Consider the following 19,748-nt stretch of genomic DNA (forward strand, 5'->3'; position numbering starts at 1 on the left):
TAATATAATTGTAACACCAAAAAGAGAACGGAGACAAGGCAAAACTTAACTAGTTAATACAAACAAGACTAATTAATCAAGCACAGCTGAAAGCAAATTAACTAATGACAGTTACTATAGAAACAAATGAAAAGCATGTTGCTATATGGTCATGTAGATTATTTTACACTAAACTTGTGGCCTTGAGAACATATGAACTTGAGGTCATGACAACACATCGATTGGCCACAACACAATTATGTACAGTGGTGCTCAGAATTATTGGCTCCCTTGGTAAATATGATCAAAGATGATTGTAAAAATAAATCTGCATTGTTTATCCTTTGATCTTTAATTCATAAAATGAGTAAAAAATCTACCCTTTCATTGAAGGAAAATAATTGAAAGTGGGGGGAAAATCACATTATGAAATAAATGTTTTTCTCCAAAACCTGTTGGCCATAATTATTGGCACCCCTAGAATTTTTTATGAGTAAAATATCACTGAAGTATATTCCCAGTCATACTTATATTTTTTAGCACATAAACATGAAATTGTCCAGCCATGACTTCCTGTTCCACAGGAGTATAAACATGAGGAAACACAAAGGCCAAATTCCCTTAATCATTCATCAAAATGAGTAAAACCAAAGAATATAGTTATGATGTGCAGCAAAAGATTGCTGAGCTTCACAATATAGAAAGTAGCTGTAAGAAAATAGCTAAAGCATTGAAAATCCCCATTTCCACTATCAGGGCAATAATTAAGAAGTTCCAATTAACTAAAGAGGACATGTGTCTAAATCGTCCTAATGCGTGGTGAGGAGGAGAGTTTGAGTTGCCAAAGACTCTCCAAGGATCACAGTTGGAGAATTGCAGAGATTAGTTGAGTCTTCAGTCTCAGAAAGCGATTAAAAAAAAAAAAAAAAAAAAGCACCTATATCCCCACAAGTTGTTCAGAAGATTTTCAAGAAAAATCCTCTGCTCTCATCCAGAAACAATCTCCAGTATATTAAGTTGTCAGACATGATTGGAACTTCAAATTGGACCGGCTTCTATGGTTAGATGAAACTAAAAAAAAAAAGAGCTTTTTGGCAGCAAACCCAGCAGATGGGTTTGGTGCACACATGGATAAAAAGTACCCCATGTCCACGGTTAAATATACTGCTGGATCTTTAATGTTGTAGGCCTATTTTTCTGCTGGAAACCCTGGACATCTTGTTCAGATATATGGTATCATGGATTCTACCAAATATCAACAGATAAAAAATCAAAACCTGACTTATGCTAGAAATCCTATAATGAGCCATGGTTGGATCTTCCATCAGGACAATGATCCAAAACAAACATCAAAACCAACACAAAAATGTGTCACTGAGCACAAAATGAAGCTTCTGCCATGGTCTTCCCAGTTTCCTGACCTGAACCATAAAGAAAATTAGTGAAGTGAACTGAAGAGAAGAAACACCAACATGGAGCTGGGAATCTGAAGGTTCTGGAGAGATTCTGCATGAAGGAATGGTCTCTGATCTCTTGTCAGGTGTTCTCCAAACTCATCAGGCATTATAGAAGATGAATCAGAACTGTTTTCTTGGCAAAAGGAGGTTGCAAAAACTATTGAATAAAAGGGTGCCAATAATTGTGGCCAACGTGTTTTGGATATAAACATTTATTTCATGACTTTCCCCCCACTTTCAATTCTTTTTCTTCAATGAAAGGTTAGATTTTTGCTAAGTTTATGAATTAAAGATCAAAAGGATAAACAATGCAGATTTATTTTTACAGCCATCTTTGATCATATTTACCAAGGGTGCCAATAATTCTGAGCACCACTGTACGTAGTTCATCATATCCATTTTATATCAATGAAGTTCCATATCGATCAAGTTCCCGAACAAAACTCATTGAACCAGTCACCATATATTATAATGCTCATTTCTCTTCTCTATAAAGCACGAATCAACATATTGTATGCATAGTTAGTAGGTACCTGAAATGACTGTCATGGTTTCTTTGATGCAGCATGAAAGAAAGGGGTAAAACAGTAAGTGAAGGGTCCCGTGACAGTTAAAAACAAACACAATGACAATACAATGGCATATTATGCTTCCACAAGGCAGGAGTTCACTTTAAAAAGCTAGCATCTATTCTATGTAGTTGCTGTATTTTGTCTGGCAAAGAAGCTCAGAAAAATATGACCCTTTGAAAAATGTTTTAAATCCTTACCTGTTGCTGTGTTTTACTTCAGCCTGCTTTAGTATTTGATTCATCATGCCAACTAGAAGAAACGGCTAGCGCACTTTGCTAACACACATGCATGTGCATAGAGTTCCAGTTTACTGTTCTTAATTGGCCAGCAAACTCGCCTGACCTTAACCCCATAGAAAATGGTATTGTGAAGAGGAAGATGCGATATGCCAGACCCAACAATGCAGAAGAGCTGAAGGCCACTATCAGAGCAACCTGTGCTCTCATAACACCTGAGCTGTGCCACAGACTGATCGACTCCATGCCACGCTACATTGCTGCAGTAATTCAGGCAAAAGGTACATGCTCATACTTTTCATGTTCATACTTTTCAGTAGACCAAGATTTCTAAAAATCCTTTCTTTGTATTGGTCTTAAGTAATATTCTAATTTTCGGAGATACTGAATTTGGGACTTTTTCGAAATCTAATCGGTTGAGTGAAGATTTAATAGCCCAATCATAAACAACTGCGTCATTCTTGATTCAGCCTTTTGAATGAATCGTTTGAATAAATGAATCAGTGGCTCACTCATTAATACGGCCACTTGCCGCCATCTACTGGCGGTTTAATTTCATGTTTAAAAGTATAAATTTCCCACCAACATTTCTTATTTGTATGTTCAAAAATATTTAAAGAATCTCATAACATTATTGAATGCAGTTGTACTTTTTCAGTGTGAATTATTTAATTTGGTAACAGCCCTATAGTTTCAATAATTATATTTACAACACACAATTTGTTTTTGTTTTTCAGAAAAGCTACTTTTTTACTCTAACAAGTAAATGACACATTTTAGTGTTCATAGCAACTTGTTATATTTTAGTTTGTCAATTGATTTGATTTTGTAGTCTTCGCATTACACATGCACCCCTAAAACCACAGAGCGCCCCCCATAACAAATCTCAATTTAACCCCTGCGTATATATGTCCCGTGTCTAATAGAAGAATGGTAGTGATCGGAGCGATTTGACATCTGACCGCGTCAGCGCAGCACTATGCCAACGTGGCCTGACTGAACTAACTGACTCGATTAAAATCAAAAGTTGTAAATGTTAACATAGTTAATGCACTGTGAACTAACATGAACAAACTATGAACATATTTTGGTAACACTTTACAATAACAGTACATGAATAACCATGAACTAATACCTGAGTTAATAGTTACTTCAACATGAACTCAAGATTAGTTAAGATATGAACTAATGAAGACTGATCCTTAACTACGACAGGAGTCATAGGGATTCATGCATGAAAACAGAAGCCTTAACTACGCGTTAATACATGTTTGATAATTAATGCATTAATTAACATTTAGGGTAAACTAAATCAAACAGTCTCTATAAGAAGGAATAATACATATTTGGACTTTGAAATAAATTTAAACAATTTATTATTGTCAGAATTTAAACTACTGACATCAGCAGCTTCATTATAAACATTACTGAAAGGCACAGGATTAGTTTGTAATTATTTTCACTGATCCTCCTTATCAAACACATAAACTACTAAATACACTATTTAAATACACTATCTTAAAAGGTCTTAATCTGTTTTGTGATATTCTTTCCTATCAAACTAAACTACTGTGACTTACATCAGTTCCTGAGGAATCGGTTCCCAAAAAAATAACCAAACAGGAAACATGAGCTAAGGTCAGGGAACGTTTGCTGGGATCAGATTCAGAAGTTCACTCTCCATCCAGACACAGGCCGTGATCATATACTGTACCTCCATTATCTGACTTTTTGAAAAGTCACACAACATCACTTAACTGGACTGAGTACTTATATAGTTGTGTTAGTACAAGTGTATTTGATAGTAAGTTAATGATAATCATGAGCTGAATTTGGTAAGTAGTTAACAGTGAATTAATTATGATGGTGCCCCCTCAATTAAAGTCATGACATAAGTATACATTAACAAACCATTAGTTGATGTTAGTATATGCTTAGTTAATAATGAGTTAATTATGATTGTGCCCCCTCAAGTAAAGTCATGACATAAGTATACATTAACAAACCATTAGTTGATGTTAGTATATGCTTAGTTAATAATGAGTTAATTATGATTGTGCCCCCTCAAGTAAAGTCATGACATGATGCACATATCACACATCATTAACTAATATATGAATAAACACTATAGAGTGCCATCCTTATTCCTTTACACCCCGGTACAAAAAAACTAAAATAAAAAGTATTTGTATTTTATTTTTATTTATATAATTAAACATATATGGACTTGAAAGCAAGCCATAAACATACCTGTAAAGACACACATAAGGCACATTTACATGTAAAATAGCGCGCGTCCACAAGCTAATGCTAATCAAATCATATACATTTAAACGACAAAAATACAAATACAGTTAATAACTGCACATAACCTCCTGAAAACCCCAATAAAACATACATGTAAATATGTCTTTAATTATTAATTCGGCTTACCAAAGCAGTCAACATTTATTAGTTTAAAATGCCAGCAACACAACAAACGCGCCAAGAGAACACCTAGCATGCACCACTAATGAGTGTCCCGCCAGATACAAACTCTACATACTTTAGTTCCGGGAATAAACTATGACTATTTAGCTATGACTAAATATAAATGAACTATAAAAATCAGAAAACGGTTTAGATCAAATTAAATTTATTAGTGGTAGTTAGTCTATTTTCCACTTTTGTTTAGACAGATCTATGTAATTAATGGCTAAATAATCATGTGTCATTGCAATTATTTGTCACAAAGCTGCAGATGGCAGATTATGATATTACAGTGTAAATTATGACAGTATTAAATCACGTTTAATTCAAATTCAGAGTACTTCTTGTTTACTCTTACGGAGGCTGATTTATTTAGTTTACCCCTAAATGTTAATTAATGCATTAATTATCAAACATGTATTAACGCGTAGTTAAGGCTTCTGTTTTCATGCATGAATCCTTATGACTCCTGTCGTAGTTAAGGATCAGTCTTCATTAGTTCATATCTTAACTAATCATGAGTTCATGTTGAAGTAACTATTAATTTAGGTATTAGTTCATGGTTATTCATGTACTGTTATTGTAAAGTGTTACCCATATTTTTTTTATTATCTAACGTTAACAAAGATTAACAAATACAGTAATAACAGTATGTTATAGTAACATGTTAGGGTAACACTTTAGAATAACTCACGCTATGAAGCATTAGTTAAGCATTAGTAAATAGTTAATTCATCATTTATAAAACATTAATAGACATTAGTAAGCCATTTATGAATACAGCTATAAATGCTTTGTTCTTGATTTATAAGCATATCTATAATGAGTTTAATAATTGTATTTTCATAATTTATTAATGATCAATTTATCATTTTTAAATTATGTATTACATTATTCACAAACCAGTAATTTAGGAGTTGTCAGTGGTTCATAAGATCATTTAGGAAGTGTAAGTAAATGATTAATAAAATATTTAAATGTACATTTATGCATCTTATTATTTATACATATAGTATTAGTTACTCAGTGTTTTAATAAATGCTTTATTAACATATTCCTAGTGTCAAAACTACCTCAGTACTAACTTTAAAAATTAGAGAACAGCAGTGTAGAAGATCACTGAACCTTTAAATCTCATTTATAAAAGCTTTACAAAGCATAAATAGTCCTCACTTTAGATGAGCTCACAAAAATAGTTAACTGACTACTTCTAAATGTTTTATAATTACCTGAATTAATCATGAATTGCAGTAGGAATATGTGTTAATAAAACATTTACTAACACACTAAGTAACTATTACTATGTGTCTAAATAATAAGATGTATAAATGAATGTTTAAATAGTTTATTAATCATTTACTTACACTTACTAAATGAACTACTGACAACTCCTAAATAACTGGTTTGTAAATAATGTAATACTTAATTTAGAAATAATAAATTGATTATTAGTAAAGTATGAAAATACAATTATTAAACACATTATAGATATGCTTATAAATCAAGAATAAAGCAATTATAGCTGTATTTATAAACTACTTACTAATGTATATTAATGCTTTATAAGTGATTAATTAACTATTAACTAATGCTTAACTAATGCTTCATAGTGTGCAGTTATTATAAAGTGTTACCCATGTTAGTTATTACCGAATGTCTGTTGGGGAGCATCAAAATAAAGTGTTAGCAGATATTAAAGGATCAGTTCACTTTAAAATGAAAATTACCCCAAGCTTTACTCACCCTTAAAACATCTTAGGTGTGTATGACTTTCTTCTTTCTGATGAACACAGTTGGAGTTATATTAATATCCTGACGCGTCCAAGCTTTATAATGGCAGTGAACAGGACCAACAAGTATGAAGCTCAAGAAAGTGCATCCATCCTTTATAAACTTGCTCCACACGGCTCCGGGGGGTTAATAAAGTCCTTCTGAATCTAAGCGATGCGTTTGTGTAAAATATCCCTATTTAACAAGTTATAAAGTAAAATATCTAGTTTCTGCCAGACCACCTTCCATATTCAACTTACTTAACTTACTTTTTTGTAATTTGAATACGGAAGGAGTAGGATGTAGCGGAACGGTTTTGAACTGTGAGAGGTATTACACTTTCTTCACAAGAGGCATTACAATTTTTTTTTTTTATCCAGACAGTGCATTAAAGGTACATTATACACATTTTAGCAGTTCATGCATACAGGTCACACATTTCTGAAGGGTCAGGCATCACTGAGATGAAATACTAACTCGTAGCTCTCTCCAGCTATCGCAGATCTCCTCCTCTGTTATGTGTACACAGGGCAATTTACCTTTTTCATGATTTAACATGTTATGACTGGATCTGTCAACATGCCCACATTATTAAACCAATATAGTTGTCATGTCTTCTCAGCTTTTATTTCATTTGATGGGGAGCAGGTCACCATTAGAAAAATTTGGCCAGCAACTGCTTTGTTAAATAGCTTCTGTCATTTCTCTGGTGTCCTTCCAAAGGTTGTTTCAGAACAACTGCTGTAAAGAAATGAGAGTAAAAAAGTATACTGGGGAGAAATGGGCCTCATTTCTGTAGAGAAAGGTATCAGTATCATTTTCAATATAATAGATCACTCTTCAGTTTCTCCCTACACAGGACAGTGGTGTGCTCATGTGTAGTGTGTGTGAATGTGTTTGCATTGTCTTTAGCTCATGTTTTACACATTCTCTATAAATCTGTGGTTCTTTTAACAACTTGTCAGTTCGGGTCACATTTCAAAAATCCGCAGAGACACCCGATTTAAAAATTACACTGCATTTGGGGGGTTATTGCATTAAATTAAATCCCTCGCTGCAGTCAGAAAACAGTGACCATGTGAGTTTTCTACATGTCTGCTATGTATTAACATTTTCATGTGGTGAACAATACACTGCAAATATGTTAATGAAAGTACATTTCTCATCTGTGCATGGAAGTGATTTTGCAGTAGAGATAAGTGTGCTTATCTGAAACTATTCACAGATGTTTCATGGTTCATGGGTGGTGAGGAGTCCGGAGAACTAAATAATAAAATGACTGAACACAATTAAATTAAATAATTTAAATGTATAGACTGAATGTTTACGGGCATTGTGTTTCACAAAGTGATGTAGGAGAGGGTCATTCCAACAGTTTGGCATAAAACGTTTATCAGCTTTCAAGCCACATGGTTGTTTCCACAAATTCCCATGTCCCCAATCATGTTTCTCAACTTAAACGTGCAATATGTAAAAATTGTGTCCGCTAGAGGTCGCTAGAGGCCTATTCAAAACAAAGGCGTAGCTTGATGACGGCAAGTTTGAGCGTGAAATCTTGGGACATGTGGTCTTTACCTCAACAGACGGTGGAAACAATCGGGATAGGACTCAGGAAGAAATCATGTTCATGGATGCGATTATTAACGTTACTGTAGTATGAAGCAGAGCAGGACCGAATGAGCTGAATGAGGCCACTGGAGCGATTGCGCATCACACGCCTCACGAGCAGCGGAACTTTTATTATGCTGCAGTTGCTGGTGCCGCTTCTGCTTTTCCGGTCATGAGTATGAGGTAACGCAGCTCTGTTTATCATATTAGATACATTTGAGAGTGTCGAAAATTATGTTATAATGTTAACTCTGTGCATTCACTCGGCAGCTGCTGTGAGACACTTGTTTGACACACACTGCTAGATCGATTTTAGAATATCATATTAAATTCTGGATGGCTTGTGTTGATAAATGGCATGCAATTAATTATAAAACATATTGTATCGGTCATTTCCGAAAAAAAATACAACTGTATATGCTTTATAAACACAAATGATCGCCTTACGGAACGAACGCGGTGCCACGTGGTTTCCTTAAGTAGAATAGAGAAGGCTTAGGACATACAGCGTACGCTTTTTGAAGAATACAGATAGCGGAAGCATGTGCAAGGCGATAATTTGTGTTTATAAAGCATATACAGTTGTATTTGTTTTTTCGAAAATGAACAATCATTTCACTAGATAAGACTCTTATTCCTCGTCTGGTATCATTTAAAGCCCTTTGAAGCTGCACTGAAACTGTAATTTTGACCTTCAACAGTTTGGAGGCCATTGAAGTCCACTATAAGAAGAATAATCCTGGAATGTTTTCATCAAAAACCTTAATTTCTTTTCGACTGAAGAAAGAAAGATATGAACTACTTGGGTGAAATGGGGGTGAGTAAATTATCAGGAGAATTTTATTTGAAAGTGCACTAATCCTTTAAGCATATGTCCTAAATCACATGACTTGCTAGAAGTAACAATTTCTTTAGAGGGAAAGCAACTCCAAGAACAAAGTAAGTTTTAGTAATAAGCTTTTCTCTCTTTTCCTCATTTTTAGAAGACTTATCTAACAGTGCTAAACATAACATGTAGACCCTTGCTGCGTCCCAATTCGCATACTATGCATCCTAAATAGTATTCGAAAAAAGAATTAGTATGTCCCAAATCGTAGTATGTTGAAATGAGTATTCCAAAGATACCCGGATGGTGTACTTTTTCCGGTTAGAATTCGAAGTGCAGATCCGTGCACACTTCTAACGGCTAATATTGCCCATAACACATTGCGTTGTGGACGAGGATTCGATTAGAACTACAAATACGAATAAAAAGTGTTTAAAAAACTACAAACATGACGGACGTGCGAGGTACGACGATTAAGATAAAGTGGCTTGAATGATTAATAAGCAGTGTCTAACCTGACAAAAAGATATTTATTAAATGTTATCCACATTATATTTCATCTGCAACAGCATTGTGAACTTTTATAACGATGTGTTTGGTCATTAACTTTTAAATGCATCATTATGCAAAGATGAGGAGAGTTCTCTGCATGAAAGACCCATGACTGGCAGATCAACGTGCGACTACATTTCTCTCCGAAACGGTAGGAAAATAAATTTAATTTAAATGTGGAGGATTTTAACTGTGACATGATGATTGACACGGTAGTTTAAACAGTTACAGGTTGAGTAACTAAGCAACAGAACGTCCGTTAAAGACGCAGTTATGACGAGGTAGTATGTCCCAAAACTTGCATACTCTTCTACTACACACTCAAAAGTATGTACTTTTTCTTTACAAAAAGAGTACATACTTTTAGGACGTAGTATAAGTAGGCGAATTGGGACGCAGCACCTGTTACACTTTGCATTGGAAAATTGTCATGTAACAGGGTGGGCAAACTTTGTATATATATTTCTATTAAATAATTGATTATAATTACTAGGTTATGAGCTTGAGGCCTGAGCTCGAACAGTGTGCTTTCTGATTGACAGACATTTTCTCCCTCTCATAAAACTAAAAAATAACAGAATTCCCTTTCAAGGGAACTTGCACTGCGTCAAGCGCTTTGGGAACACCTCTGCGTGATTGCGTCTTGAAGCACATGTGAAATCAGTCCAATGGTGTGACAGAATGTCATAGGTGGGTGACGTCATGACCAGGAAACTATAAAGCACACCTGAACCAAACAGTGTTAGCATCTGCGTCTTCAGTAAGTGCTCTCTGTAAATTTGTCTGTCTTATTTACTGTTGTTTGTCTATCACGTTGTTCAAGCACTCAGAAAAGACAAGTTATAATAGCGAGTAATCAGCAATTCAGACCGCGAACAGCTGTCTCTCAAGACGCTCCACTCCCACCTGTCACTTTTTGAGGAAAGCGGTTCGGCTCGTGTTCCCCGCAGCTCGGGTCCCGCTGCTGCTGAGGCACAGCAAAGGCTTGCGTCGTGGAGCTCGCAAATGGATCTTGCAGAGGGGTTAGAGATGGGCCCTGCCCTTTCTCTGCCTTTACCTGCAGGATCCAGCACTTCACTTCAGGAGGTAGAAGCATGGTCTGCGGTTTCTTCTGCCCCTGGTGAAGCACTGGTGCTGCAGCGATCTAGTTCTGAGGAATTAGACGTTGTCTACATCAATGCTTGTGATGTTGAGGACTCGCCACCTCACACACAAGCTTATGAGGAGCTTGTGGATGTTGTGACTAGAGCTGTTGCCAGATTGAACATAAGCTTGTTATATTCATAACAAAGCATGGTTATGGAGAGATGCCTCGGGTGGAAGAGACGCTTGCGAGCTATCTCTCCCCTGAAGAGAGAACATCATCTGCTTTAGTGGGTAAAGCATACTCAGCAGCAGGTTAGGCAGCGGCATGCTTGCACATGATATCCATACTCCAAGCATACCAAGCCGACCTGCTTAAAGACCTTGATGAGGGTGGGGAAGTTAGTCTTTCACTGAGCTATGAAAAGCTTCCGATCTGTCTCTCCGTGCTACCAAGAAGACCGGCAAGTCATTTGGGCGGTCTATGGCAGCCCTGGTAGCTACGGAGAGGCACCTGTGGCTCAACCTCGCTGATATAAAGGAGAGACACAGATCTTTCCTTTTGGACGCCCCGCTTACGCTGCCTGGCCTCTTCGGCGACTCAGTAAAAACACAGTCGTCAAGAGGTGTGAGGAAGCTAAGAAGCAGGCGGCGGCGTTCCAAAAGTTTCTTCCCCGCCGCTTTCAGGTCTCAGGGGCTGCTGGGTGGGAGCAGCCCCTGAGACCTGAGAGCGGCGGGGAAGAAACTCTGCTCTGCTCAAACGCAGAGTATGAGCTCCTCTCACAGGGCATAATAGACAGTGAGCGTTGCTTCCCGTGCCCCGCCACAGAAAGACTGGGCGGTGGGGCAGTGCTCACAACCGAAGCCTTCTAAGGGTAAGACGGATCTGAGGACCGTCATTATCTAGAGGAAGGCTTCAGGAAAGAAGCCCTGACACCAGTTGTGTCGGGCTTTAGAGGGCAGTCCCCTCTGGGGTGATTCGTTTTCACCTCGTTATACAGTGCCCGTCTCCCCCTGGTGCCCTCAGGTGGCCATTCTACCAACCCTGCCACCTTGTGTGCTTCAGGGCACAGCGGTTCTCAGTGAACGCATATCTCAGTGTCCACCCAGCAACGTAGTGGTGCTGGAATATTCGATCCCTCCAAGGAGGGGTCAAAAGTGGCCAGTTCAGTTGCTCCCTGCCGGTTCACCATTTCAGGGCACCGGGCTGGTCACACATCTAACACCAGAGGTCAGTCTCGAGAGACTGATTCCCTTAGTAGACTTTCTGGCAGCATGGAAACTTCTGTCAAATGTATTTCAATGGGTCCTGCACACAATAGAATTTGGGTACAGAATTCAGTTCGGATTGCAACCACCCAGGTTAAATGGGGTTTTCTTCAACCAAGGTGAGCCCTGAGCAGGCTCTGGTTATGGAACAAGAAGTACAGACTCTCCTGTGAAAAGAAGCTATAGAACGGGTTCCTTCTCCCAGCAGGGAGTCAGAGTTTTACAGCCGATACTTCATAGTTCTGAAAAAGGATGGAGGGTTGCATCCTATTCTAGATCTGTGCCTATTAAATCACTCTGTCAAGACGCTCAAGTTCAGAATGTTAAATCTGAAACAAATCGTGTCACAGATCAGGTCCGAGGACTGGTTTGTCACGATAGATCTGAAAGACGCATACTTTCATATATCCATCCTTCCTCAACACAGGAAGTTCCTGAGTTTCACTTTCGGGGCGAAGTGTACCAATATCGGGTTCTTCCCTTCGGCCTAGCTTTATCACCCCGCGACTTCACAAAATGCATGGATACAGCTCTAGCTCCGTTGCGACTCCAGGGCATCTGCATGTTGAATTACATAGACGACTGGCTGATCCTGGCACAGTCAGAGGAGTTGGTGGTTCAGCATTGAGATGCTGTTCTCGCCCACATGAAGCATCTGGGCTAAAGAAAAGTGTACTATCTCCAGCTCAGAAAACCTCTTTTCTGGGTGTAGTTTGGAATTCGGTCTTGATGCAAGCACGTCTATCTCCTGTTCACGTAGAGGCGATTCTCACAGCCATAAACAAGCTGAAGCTAGGCCAGTCACTCACTGTGAAACAGGTTCAGAGACTGTTAGGTCTGATGGGGAAGGGGAAAGGGGAAATCCGTTTTGCATGATCAAGATCACGCGGCAATGCCTTCATGCTTGTGTAGAAAAAAACCTGGGTTTCTTTCCCAGGGCCGGTGTTGGGAGTTCCTTGTCGTCGCGTAACACATATGATGGATGCGTCCCTCACTGGCTGGGGGGCGATCATGAGTGGTCGCTCAGCTCAAGGTCTTTCCTGGCACATAAACCAGTTGGAGATGATGGCTGTGTTCCTGGCACTCAAACACTTCCTCCCAGATCTCAGGGGCCATCATGTGTTGGTCCACACAAACAATACGGCGGTGGTCTCTTATATAAATCATCAGGGGGGTCTGCGTTCGCGCCCCTTATGCAAGTTGGCACACCAGATCCTCCTGTGGGCCCAGGGGAAGCTACTGTCAGTCAGAGCAGTATAGATTCTGGGGCGTATGAATCACAAAGCAGACATCCTGTCAAGGCAGGGTGGTGACTCGACAAGGGTGTCCCTTATCTCCATTACTTTTCGCTTTATTTATAGAACGACTTGCCGCTGCAATAAGACAGAATGATAACATCTCTGGAGTTTTTTTAATCAAACAACACTAATCATAAAATTTCCTTATATGCAGATGACCTATTACTTTTTCTACAAAATCCCAAAACATCACTTTCAGAAATAATTAACGTCATCAACAAATACTCTTATATATCAGACTATTCCATAAGCTGGACCAAATCAACAATTGTACCACTGAATATAACTCACAGGACACTAGTATACAGGACACGCTAACACTAAACAATATTACATATTTAGGAATAAACATTTCCCAGAACCTTTCTGACTTATTTAACCTTAATTTTATCACACTGTTAAAAACAATAGAAGATGACTTCCTAAGGTCCCCACTAATGTAGCGGGCCCTATTATGCTGCAGGCCTTCTGTCTTCCTCTGTTCCAGGATCCAGACCAGGAAAAACTTAATTTGCTCTGTCCTGTCAGGGCTTTGGAGGCTTACGTCCACAGAGCTGCCCTCTGGCGTAAGACTTATCAGCTGTTTTTCTGTTTCGGGTCCCCACATAAGGGGCACCCTGTATCTAAGCATACATTAAGCAAGTGGATAGTTGAGGCTTTCTCGCTGGCTTATGAGTTGTCCAGCCAACCGTCACCTCTCAAGGTCCAAGCCCACTCTACTCGGAGTATGGCTGCCTTTCTGGCATTACTCTCTGGAGTTTCCCTCCAGGAAGTTTGTGATGAGGCAGGGTGGTCCTCGCCTCACACCTTCATTAGGTTTTATAACCTAAACTGGGCCTTGACCCCAGGGTCAAAAGTGCTTGTGTCTTAGTGTGCGCATCCAATTTCACACAGACAGACACTTGGTTTTATGACGGTGTAGGTATTTAGTCTCCAAAGCAATTGATGCAGTGCGAGTTCCCTTGAATGGGAATGTCTCAGGTTACGTATGTAACCATGGTTCCCTAAGAGGGAACAAGACGCTGCGTCACGTTGCCATACTCCCAGCATGCCTGTGACCGACTTACTTTGACTTTCCAGAAGCTAACACTGTTTGGTTCAGGTGTGCTTTATAGTTTCCTGGTCATGACGTCACCCATCTATGATGTTCCGTCACGCCATTGGACTGAATTCACATGTGCTTCACAACGCAATCACGCAGAGGCATTCCCAAAGTGCTTGATGCAGCATCTTGTTCCCTCTCAGGGAACCATGGTTACATACGTGACCTGATACTTTTTACATTGTTTTCAAAAAACTTGCTCAGTCCAAAAAAACACCAAACTATAATGACCCAGGGTGAAAAAATGTAATTTGTGGTTTAAAATTATCAGTTGTATCAATCTAGAAATGTATCATGAATGTCTTAACCACAGTTCATAATGTATCAAGTTCTAAAAACACCCCAAAAGCAGCATAACTATCATTAAAATGTCGATTCAGTTTGTGTGCTATATTCTGAATCTTCTGAATTCTCCAGTTAGTCTCTTTGCTGGAGGGGAAGTTTATCAGTGACCAACTTAATGCTCATCACACAAAGAAGGACGTCAGAAGATGAAGAATAATGCACAAAATTATGGACCACTTTTATGGTCCTTTTTTGAATTTGACAGATGACTGCCACTATGTAAAGTCTAGTTTAATCTTAATTGGTAGACTCAGGGGCATTACATTAATGAATTAATACCTGGTCTACACTTGTGAAAAAGAAGTACACTTTAGGATATTTTTTATTTTTTTTAAAAAAAAAGAATTCCCGTTATAATATAATTTAAAAGCTTACACTTACTACAAGTACAAAATGGAATATTTTCAGACACTTAACTGCATTTTAATTGCAGTTAAATTAAATGAAAATTCTACTAACAAACAGAAACTTTCAAGGGGGAAAAAATAAAAACTTAAAATTGCCTGGTTGCAAAAAAAACTTGATCGTACCTTATTGCTGAAGATGGGATCATAGAGGATGTGGTGAGATCTTATTGTGAAGAGGTACCAACCAGGAGAAGGATACAGAAGTATTTCCAAAATTCATTATTACATTAAGGGTGAAAACAGATCTGACATAATTTACCTTAGATTTGTTTTTTAAATCTCAAAAACCTGCAATTTTAAGAAGGTTGTGTGGACTTTTATTTTATTATCAATATTATATTATCTGCGTAAGTACAGGTTTTTTTTTTTTTTTTTTAAATATACTTTTAATATTTGAAGAACACTACAAGCACAAATTCAATAAAATTAAGAACACATTTTTTTCAAAAGGGTATGTTTTTTGAGTATGAACTGAACTTTTCACATCAAGTTTGTCATCAGTATATGTAAGTAAAACTGAGTGTGTTTGGTCTCTTTCCATTGGTGCGTTCTTGCAAGAACTTTCTGCAAATAAGACTGCTTGGTGCTCTTTGCTTTAGATAATTTTGTGTGAATGAAAAGCAAACATGACACTGTAAATGTGATCTCCTGACACCTATGAGAGAAGTGCTTTTCCTCTGGTTTTAGTAAACATTGAGCAGCTGTTAGTGGATGAGGAAATACTTCTGATCCAGTAACATACTGTCTTGTCATGCCCCACAATAACCTAAAACTGCATCTCCAGTCGTTTGGTCACTGATTGATTGGTGGAGATCAGGTCCAAATCCTGTCCTCATGAATCAGTTTATAAAATTATACATTTCTGATACTTACCAAACCAGTTCTGTCTGTTTGTTTGGTCTTCCTGGTGTTGTAAAACAACACAAAATCAAATCATCTCTATCTCCTTTCTAAGGCCGTGTGTCCACCAAAGCATTTTTTCCCCCCCAGTGGCTATCGTACTTTTCCAATTGTTTTCAATGGGAGCGCCACGTTTTTTAAATGGCAGGAGCATAATGAGGCGCTGAGCGTCTTTTTCATGCTCAAGCACTGAGAGCTCAGCATTTTTTACCAGTCGCCTTGAGTTGAAGAATTTTCAACTTTGAGTAAAACACTGCGTTCATCACTGTCACTTTTTAGCCAGTCATCCAATCAGGATGGTGGTGAGGTGGTGAGGTAGGAAAAATACAACACCAACCAACTGTCACAACATTCTTGCTGTACAATGACAACAACAAGTGGAAAACGGAACAAAATGGATGAGAAATTAATAATGCTGGTTCCGAACATACATATCAAGTACTCTACATTGTGTCGACGTTTTTATTTTGAAACAAATTATCTGCAAAATCAGTTACAAGTAACAGTGCTACAGATATTCCATATCATAGCAACAAAGTATCTCAACTGAAAAAAACATTGGGCTGCTGAAGCGCTCTCAAGCGCTCACAGCTAGGTGTTTTCAGCAGAGCGTCCAGCTTTTCACCTGGCTAAAAACACTTTGGTGGACACGCGGCCTAACTGTCCCTGGTCTTATGGTATATAATTTATAACTGCATTGTTACGCTCCACAAGTGTTTCATGTTTTTTGCTTTTTTTACTTTTTGAATGGAATTAGTGAAATAAATAAACTTTTTGATGATATTCTAATTATATGACCATCACCTGTAAGTGCTTGGCAGTTTGCCGGCTTGAAGGCATGGTCACGGTAATCGCAGTCAAGTAATGGGACACGCCCTTCCTTTGCTTGGGGTGGGGGAGGGGGGTCACCGTTGATGAGGATGGCAAAGAGGGATAGGGTAGCCTCTGACTGGAGGCCTGGGGACTCATACTTTCCTGGCAGGGGAGACACCATGATCAGGAAGGTGGTTCACCCAGGGTGAGGCTCGGCCATTGCACTCCGGTTGTGCTGAACCCTGCGATTTCCCCAAATGTGGGAATCTCGACTGCATAATTTATGGTAGTGGGTGACTGCGTTCGCGCTTTCCCCTAGACATACTGGTTGAAAGCAGATTAGGTGGTGCTGAGAGAACCTGTGGTTTTTAACAGTCGTAGCATTAGGCTTGTTCGACTTGATGCAGCGCCGCAAAGACCGATCGGCGGTGGACTTGAAGCAGTGCGTGCCGGTAAGAAATGTTGTCCGACTTGAGACAGTGCTGAAGTCATGTGACTGTGACGTATGGCTTTAACCGTACCGTGAGAGCGATTCGAGATCAGCTGCCTGAGTTAGCCAGTGCAGTTTCTCAAGAGGAGCTGCACGAGCGCTGATGACACAGCTGTTTCATGATTGGCCGGATTCACCCCATGATAACAATCACACGTGTTTCGTGTTTATTGTCACGCCTTCAGCTCCACTAATGCTCAAAAATCTGTGTTTTTATAACAGTTAAAGCTCTTTTCATGTAGTCGCGATGTTGTATTGTGTCATGTTTATCAAAATAAAATGGATAAAAAACAAAGACCCCACTACATTGTTATTTAAATAACATATGCTTATGTTGAACTTTATTCTTGTAAAAACAGACGCTATGCAGTACATAAAGTTTTGAATGAAAAGGTTTCTGAAACATCAGTGTATTAGTCAACTATTGCATTTATTTCACTTCAGCTGTGATAAAGTATGCAAACCGATGCAAACACAGCGCGATCGTCACTACGGGAAGCAGAATGTGTCCGACTTCACGTCTCCGTCTTCAGCTCCTCCCTGCCTGCACGCGGCTAATCTCACTAATCGGTTACATCCAGCCGCAGCCGATGTCGAACACGCCTGTTGTCTGTGGCTCAGTCTCCATACGCGTTTGCACGCCCCTTTTTGGAATCATGTGTTGTATGTGCCTACCTGGTTTTGCAAAGTTCTGAGTTTTCATTTAGGGATGATAGGCTCTTGAGGGGGGCACTTAACCATGCCCGTTTTCTACATGTGTCGCAGGTGCTCACCTAGTTTTGTAAAGTTCTGAGTTTTCATTTAGGGACGATATGCTTTTGGGGGCACTTGACCACAGCCGTTTTCTAAATGACCCTGTGGTAGCTATTGTCACGACTGGCTCAAAGCCGTGACAAATGAAACAGAGGACATAGTCAGCTTGGTAGGTTGCAACAAAAAGAGATTTATCAGCATAAATAAGAAAATGTATGAAACAAGAAATCGACAAAACCAAACACGATTTCTGTCAGACATATCAATAATCAAACATCAGACAGAACCAAATTTATATTCATAAGGAAATCAAAATAAACAAAGACCAAAATCAAAACCAAATATTCATCCAGATCTCCTTCCGTGAGATTCTGCTTTTTGCACATTACGTAATAATCCCACCATAACATCAAGCACGTAACAGCATGAAACAGCATGCATACACTGCATGTTTAAGCAGAAACTGTTTACAAAAAAGCACAATTATTATTCATAATCAACTTCCATCAAAAAAGTCATGTCATATGAAATCATGTAACCAAGGCCATGTGTGGCCAAAAATGATTAACCAATTATATTATAGCCCACTTTTTACAATTCAATCAAATCTTGATGATTTGATAAATATGGATATTTTTCTTACAAAAATGCACCGCTTCTTTTCAGAAGGCCTTTATCAAGCCTTGGAGCCATATGAATTACTTTTATGATGGATGGATGAGCTTTTTTGTGCTTCAAAATCTTGGGTACCATTTACTCCCATTATAAAGCATGGAAGAGCCAATATTTTTTAATATGACTCTGATTGTGTTTGGCTGAAAGAAGAAAGTCATATAAACCTAGGATGGCTTGAGGGTAAGTAAATTATGGGATGATTTTTTTATTTTTGGGTGATCTAACCCTTTGAGTCATATTAGATACAGTGACATGGAGAATCATAATAAAAAAAGAAAAGAAAAGCATAAAGTTGCATGAAAACATTTTCACAAAAGTTTGGCTTTTACTCTCAGAAAGAGTTGCAGAGATGGAGCCTGCTCACATTTTTTTTTTTTCTGCAGAAATGAAGGAAAATCACAGAGCAAAAGAAATGTTTGGAGATTTATAGCTGCAGGCACGTGAGAAGGTTATGGGCTGAGGTCAATGAAGGGGGGTGTAGATTTGGCACAGAGGAACCCAAAGAAAATATTCCTAATCTCAGCATGCTTTTACACTTGAGCCACAGATTAAAGCTGCACTGAAATAAACAAGTGGGGAGATTGGTTAATTTTTCAAAATGTGCTCTTGTTTTTGAGGAGTTCGATGGGTTTCTGTTTTGAGAGAAACATAAAGTGAGCGGGTTCACCCCTGCTGTCGCCTGCTGGGTCTCATTTCAGGCAGGAGTTTGGGGAGGGATATGCAAATGCAGCTGTCCTGACTGCAGCCCCCTCAGAGCTGCAGCTGCAGGGTCGAGCTCACGCGGCCGACTGTTGACAGAGGGATCTGAGCGCTCACAGCGACTCCTGCTTTAGTATTCTGCTACTGCTGCCCTGTCGCTCTGTCTTTCCTCTTCACTTTCTCCTCTGTCTGCCTGTCTCTCTCTCGTGTGAGTGGTAAAGTGGGCAGGATGGTGCCAGAACAGCAGATGTTTCGATTGCAGCACTGCTTGCCCGCCAACAACTGAAGTCAGTGCTCCAGAGAAACCTTGTGGGACTCAGCAAGGAAAACAAGCAACACTTCACAACCTCCGGACTCTGCAGCCCAGCTGACTTTGCTTTTTTCCCCCCTTCTCCTTATCCTCACCAGCTTTTGCTTTCTATACACTTTCTCTGTCTTCCTCCAC

The 19,748-nt window shown here is 38.9% G+C and overlaps 1 non-coding gene across 1 annotated transcript; it reads left to right on the forward strand.

Moving 5' to 3' along the window:
• The first annotated feature begins 16,840 nt into the window (after nucleotides 1-16,840).
• Nucleotides 16,841-17,004, forward strand: LOC137010064 (U1 spliceosomal RNA). The gene has a single exon (XR_010893143.1). It is a non-coding gene; the product is annotated as a U1 spliceosomal RNA (small nuclear RNA).
• The last annotated feature ends 2,744 nt before the right edge of the window (nucleotides 17,005-19,748 follow it).

The sequence above is a fragment of the Chanodichthys erythropterus genome, chromosome 20 (genome assembly GCF_024489055.1).
Source record: "Chanodichthys erythropterus isolate Z2021 chromosome 20, ASM2448905v1, whole genome shotgun sequence".
Lineage (NCBI taxonomy): Eukaryota > Metazoa > Chordata > Actinopteri > Cypriniformes > Xenocyprididae > Chanodichthys > Chanodichthys erythropterus.